Raw genomic sequence first — 6,819 nt, 5'->3', positions numbered from 1 at the left:
TCAGCATGGTCTCTTTTTCTCACGGTCCTCCTCGTCTCAACTCACAACTATTCTGATGCCGACTGGGCCGAGAGTCTTGATGACCACAAATCCATAAGTGGTTTTGCGGTATTTCTGGGTACCAATTTGATCTCTTGGTCTTCCCGCAAGCAAAGACCGTAGCTCACATCAGCACTGAAGTTGAATACAAGTTGCTAGCCTACGTTGCATCAGAACTTCTCTGGCTACAGTCTCTCCTGACTGATCTTGGTCGTGCTCCCTCTTCGTCACCTATACTTTGGTGTGATAATATTGGTGCACTTTATCTTGCTGCAAATCCAGTCTTTCATGCTCGCACTAAACATGTTAAAATAGACTTTCACTTCATATGGGATCATGTGCAAAAGGGTCATATCCAGGTTCAATTTCTCTCCAAATCTGACCAACTGGTTGATGGGCTCACTAAGCATCTTCCGTTCTCGCAGTTTGTTTTTATCTGTGACAAGCTCAATGTCGTTGACCCCACGTTGAGCTCGCGGGGGCATGATAAGAATACGGGTTTTCCAGACTTTTTTATTCAGAATATACCAGAACCTTGTGGTCTCTCAAAAATACATGAACTGCCTCCAGATAAACCAAATTCAGACTCCTGTGTCCAAAGTACACCAGAACATCAAAACGTTGAAGACTCCTGTATACCAGAAAGTTAAAACATTGAAGAGTCCATCTGAAGTTAGCTAAATATCATTTTTGATAATGGTTATAAAAAACAATAATTCAGTGTTATCGTTATGCAACGATAACTCTTGTATCCTCTAAACCGTTGTAGACTGTATGGTTATAAATAGCCTTTTTGGCTGTCTCAAGAATCAATGCAATACACAGACGTTTCCTTCTCTGCGCTGTAGTTCTTTCACTACTCACTAGGAATGCTTGAGTTAATCTATTCTACAGGCAAAATCCATGCAGCTGGAAAGAACAATGAAAGTTACTATGCCGAAACAAAAACAGAATAATTTTTTCAGAGGTTCGGATGCAGTTTTTCTGGGTTATAAATGAAAAATATATATTTTTCTTTATTTTTTTCCATATAGATGTGATCTTCGTTGTTGATTATATAAAAAATGGATTCTTGAATTGTCTCATTGGGATGCATACTTGGGTTTTATAAGGTTTGAAAATTAATAACTCAAATTTTTTATAAACATTTAAAGCTAAAAAAAACATACTTTCACTACAAGAAAATTGTTAATTAGCGACGGAAATTAGCGACGGATTTTTCCCGTCGCTACTTAGCGACAGATTAGCTAGAGATAGAATCTGTCGCTAATTTGCGACGGATTAGCGAAGAAACGACTTTTATCGCTAATCTGTCGCTACTTAGCGACGGATTAGCGACTGCATGTTTTTGTCGCTACTTTTGATTACAAGAACACCATTTTAGCGACGGATTTAGAGAGGGAACTCTGTCGTCGCTAATCCGTCGCTCATTAGCGACGAATTAGCGACAGTATATATTTCGTCGCGGTTTTTGTATTTTGATTTAGCGACGGTTTAGCGACGGAATGTTTCCGTCGCTAAGCCGTCGCTAAATATCGCGTAAATCCCTAATCCCATCCCTCTTTCTCTTTTCCCTGTTTCTCTGTATTGCTCCCTCCCGCCCGTCGGCTCTCGCCACCGTCCGGCCACCGCCGCTCGCCAGCCGCCGCTCCCCGTCCACCGCTCGCCAGCCGGCGCTCGCCAGCTGCCGCTCCCCGTCAACCTCCCGCCACCGTCCGGCGAAGCGCAGGTAATATTCTTCTTCTTCTTCTTCTTCTTCTTCTTCTTCTTCTTCTTCTTCTAAACGCAGGGGGTACGCCCCTTCCCTGCCGGAAACGGAGGGGGTTTAACCCCCTGCCGTGCTTTCCGGCAGGGGGGGTCGACCCCCTGCGTTTCCGGCAAGGGGGGTCGACCCCCTGCCTATGGCGGTGCCGCACTGCCGGCCTCCAGCCCGATCCGGAGGAGGAGGTTCGTCTGTTGTGCATCTTCAACGCGCGGTCCTGGTACATTCCGCCGCTGCCGCAGGGGTACTACGGCAATGCCTGATAGTAATCCCGGCAGCTGTCTCGATAGCGGCGAAGCTCTGTGCGAACCCACTAGGTTATGCGGTGGAGCTCGTGAAGAAGGCCAAGGAGGAGGTGACAGACGAGTACATGAGGTCAGTGGCGGACCTCATGGTGCTCAAGGGCCGGCCTAACATCACGGTGGTCCGCACCTTCGTGGTCTCGGACATCAGGCATGCCGGGTTCAGCGAGCTGGACCTCGGCTGGGGAATGCCGGTGTACGGCGGTCCAGCCAAGGGCAGTGACGGCCCAATCCCCGGCTTGGTTAGCTTCTACGTCAACTCCAAGAATAACGAAGGGGGAGAAGGGATGGTGATCCCGATTTCCTTGCCTGCTCCAGCTATGAAGATCTTTGAACGGGAGCTCAAAAAGATGCTGTACGGACCCGCCCCGGATCAAAAGTCCACAGAACCTGTTTTTATCTTATCTGCTTTGTGAATAAAGATCAATTCATTGCCAAACAAATTTGTTATGAGATACCTACGTTGCCTATGTGATCTGTTTTGAAAAGAATTTTTGTTATGGATACCTATGCTGCCCATGTGATCTCTTTTTAAAAAAAATTTGTTATGAGATACCTACGTTGCATATGTGATTTGTTTTGAAAAGAATTTTTGTTATGGATACCTATGCTGCCCATGTGATCTCTTTTTTAAAAAAAAAAAAGTTATTATGTGATCCCTATGTTGTCCATGTGATTAGCTTGAAAAAAAATTTGTAATATGTGTATATAAGATGTCCATATGGTTTTAAGTGTAGTTTGCATATATGTTGTCCATATGGATTTTAAGTTGAATTTTTTTTTGTAATGTATATATACAAGTTGTCCATGTTGTTCAATTTGTTAGTTTGTTAATGTCTACTGGTAGTTAGTTTTACTTCAATTTGTTTTCTTGAAATCTGGTTAGTTAGAGTATTTCAATCTATTAGTCTTTTATAATTATATTTTTCTTAGATAGATTGGTATTTAATGTTCTCACAATCAGTTAGTTAGATTAGGGCTATTTGAATTCTTTATGATAGTGGTGGTTAAACGGAGTTCACATCTTTTCTAGTAAACTAATTGATTGATTTACTATTCCTTTGCTAAGTAGTTCAGATTAGAAATTGTCTATGACTTTATGTTAGTCGACTGGTTCAACATGTTATAGCTGGTTTGTTAAATTAGCATCTTCTAGTTAGATTTGGCTTAACATATATACTATTTTTCTTTTCTCTTCTTTCAATTAGTTAGAGTTGTTTTAATTTGTTTTAATTTTTTTAGTTAGTGTTTCATCTTGTTTCATGATTAGTTAGTTTGTTACTTAATTTGTATACTTATAAAATTATTTGAATGTATTGTATGACATATGTTATTTGTTAGAATATGGTTCGTGGAGGTTATAGTGGTCGCTCATCCAGTAGTAGCCAGGCTCAACCTTCATCTTCACGGGCTCCTGTGATAGGTATATCATATAACTAATTAGATGCTTGATTAGTTCGAATGCACATTCTGAGAACTTGGTGTGTATTTTTTTACAGATGATGTTGCGCCTGTACACGACCCACCTACACCAGTTGATCGCACAAGTCAACAGCCAACACAGGAAACAGGGTCTTCACAGTCTGGCACAAGAAGACTCATTCGAATAGTGTATATCGATAATCGACCGTAAGTATTTTGTTTTCAATTATTGCATATCTTTTAAATATTTTATATTGATATTTACTGTGTAACAATTCATGTGCAGCACGAGGTTTGAGCCACAAGAAGTAGTACGGAAGATTAGGAATTCACTTCTTCAACATCTACCAGGACCAGTTGCTCAATGGAAAGAGTACCCAAAGGAGGTATTAGACAGATTGTGGTCCTCATTCATGGTATACAGTTGTTCCTCATAGTTAATGTGTTTCATATTTAATTTATTTAAGCAATGTCTACTAACTTTCTGAAAATATTTGTAGGCTTCGAATCGCTTTGCAACTACGGTGGAAGAAAATGATGCAAGGAAGGTGTGGCAGAAGGTGGCTGCCAATCGATTTGCAGACATGCTGCACACTATGAAGACTGCAGCAAAAAAAGCATCTGGCGTAGTAGATGATCCATTATTGTGGAAGGGCCATGGTCCTATTACTATCAGGAGAGATTACTGGGATGAAATGTGCGATATGTGGACGGGAGATGCATTTAAAAATCGCTCTGCGAAGGCTTCACAAAATCGATCGAAGATGCCCGAAGCCCATCTACACACAGGTGGATCTAAGACATTTGGGAGCCACCTAAAGAAAATGGTAACTCATCAATATATAATATTAATTTTATAAGTATAGTTGCAAATTTGTGTACTAAATCTTTTATCATTTAACTTCGCAGGAAGCAGAAAAAGGAGGCAGTGTACCATATAAGGATGTGTTTGTAGAAACACATAAACGGAAGACCATGGGAGTCTTCGTATCAGAGAAGGCGAGAACGACAACGGTATGTATTAATTCTATTAATAATCATTGCAATATATATGCAAGTCATCATAATGTTATCATTAATTATTAATGAATACTTTAAACATTATTTTGTAGGAGGCATATGAGCAACAAATGGTAGAGCGATATGGTGAAGACGCTACTCAGCATCCATCATTTGATCCTACAGCATGGGTGACTGCAGCAGGTGAACCCAAAAAAGGTCGCGTGTTCGGGTTTGGGAGTAATATGAACACTTCACCAGTTATTGGTTCTTCCAGTTACGGCTCACCAACTTCTTGCGCCAACATAAGCTCCAAGCAGCCGACTATTCTTTCCGGTGATGATGTACGCGAGATCATTAATGAATCACTGAATAACTACTTCCAATACACCGTCGCCCCCTTTCTCCGAAATGAGATCAAGGCCGCTGTTCAGGATAGGGGATCTTCGATTCCAGGTCCCTCTCAGGTATAATCACATATATAGTTTTTTTGACTATCTTAAAGCACATCTGAGCATGGTAGAATCACATATAGAGTTTTTCTAGATGCCTTAGAACACATATGAACATGCTATAATCACATATTCAATTTTTTTACTGCCTTAGCACACATATGAGCATGATAGAATCACATATAAAATTTTTGGCTTTGCCTGCCTTAGAGCACATATGAGCATGCTATATTCACATATTCAATTTTTTTACTGCCTTAGCACACATACGAGCATGATCGAATCACATATATAGTTTTTTGCCTGCCTTAAAGCACATCTGAGCATGGTAGAATCACATATAGAGTTTTTTTATATGCCTTAGAACACATATGAACATGCTATAATCACATATTCAATTTTTTGACTGCCTTAGCACACATATGAGCATGATAGAATCACATATATATATTTAACTTTTTGTCTGTCTTAGAGCACATATGAGCATGATAGAATCACATATAAAGTTTTTTTGATTGCATTAGAACACATATGAGCATGCTATAATCACATATTCAGTTTTTTGACTGCCTAAGAACACATATGAGCATATTATAATCACATATTCTGTTTTTTGACTGCCTTAGCACACATATGAGCATGCTATAATAAAATATAGAGTTTTTTAACTGCCTTAGAACACATATGAACATGTTATATATCATTTATGATAGAATCACATATAAAATTTTTGGCTTTGCCTGCCTTAGAGCACATATGAGCATGCTATATTCACATATTCAATTTTTTTACTGCCTTAGCACACATACGAGCATGATCGAATCACATATATAGTTTTTTGCCTGCCTTAAAGCACATCTGAGCATGGTAGAATCACATATAGAGTTTTTTTAGATGCCTTAGAACACATATGAACATGCTATAATCACATATTCAATTTTTTGACTGCCTTAGCACACATATGAGCATGATAGAATCACATATAGAGTTTTTTTATTGCCTTAGATCACACATGAGCACATGATAGAATCACATATAGTGTGTAATTTATTTCATTATATTTTGTTTATCAATACTGACTGTTCTTTTCTTGTGTAGGCTGCTAGCGATAATCAGGGTAGTGGAGCTGAAGGGACAGATAAAGACAATGAACAAGAAGACGCACAAAATCTTGGCGATGATTAGAGGACTTTGTTGAAGAAGTTCTATTTTTTTTATTTTTCCTAATTGTAATTGTTGAATTGTAAATAATTAAACTTCTTAGTTTTAAGGTGGAATGATTAATTATTATAGATACTTGTTATATGAATTTTTTTGTGTGGTTTGTTTTTTATTTACAGGAAATATAAATTGTACAGGAAATATAAATTGTACAGTTCTCCGTAATTAATTTTTAAATAAATTTTTTTTGATTTTTTTTCGTTTTTGCGACGGATTAGCGACGGATGATTCCGTCGCTATTCATATTATTCTAGCGACGACTTAGCGACGGAATTAAATCCGTCGCCATGCCGTGGTCGCCGTTTAGTACCGGCGGATTGGCGACGGAATGTAGCGCTCGTTATTCCGTCGCAATTAGCGACGGACTTGGCGACGGAATTATTCCGTCGCCAGTTAGCGTCGAAATATTCGCGACGTAAGCATACTGTCGCCGCGTTGTCGCTAATCCGTCGCTAACATGGTTAGCGACGGATTAGCGACGGAAGGTGGTCGTCGCTAATCTACTGCTTTGTTGTAGTGTTTTTCATATGAAAAACATGAACCAAATGTAGATTCCTATCAAACCGATCGCACTGAATACATTTACAGAGTCGGGCATTGCGGAAAAGATGCTAAAATGCCT

General features: G+C 39.5%; 1 pseudogene; it reads left to right on the top strand.

Annotated features, from left to right (window-relative positions):
- Window positions 1-1,940: 1,940 nt before the first annotated feature.
- Window positions 1,941-2,519, top strand: LOC149845002 (benzyl alcohol O-benzoyltransferase pseudogene; annotated as a pseudogene).
- Window positions 2,520-6,819: the final 4,300 nt, after the last annotated feature.

Source organism: Nuphar pumila, chromosome 2 (assembly GCF_984573655.1).
Source record: "Nuphar pumila chromosome 2, dmNupPumi1.hap1.1, whole genome shotgun sequence".
In the NCBI taxonomy this organism is placed as follows: Eukaryota; Viridiplantae; Streptophyta; class Magnoliopsida; order Nymphaeales; family Nymphaeaceae; genus Nuphar; species Nuphar pumila.
Note: the sequence above shows the minus strand (reverse complement) of the source record. Positions and strands in the feature narration are given on the sequence as shown.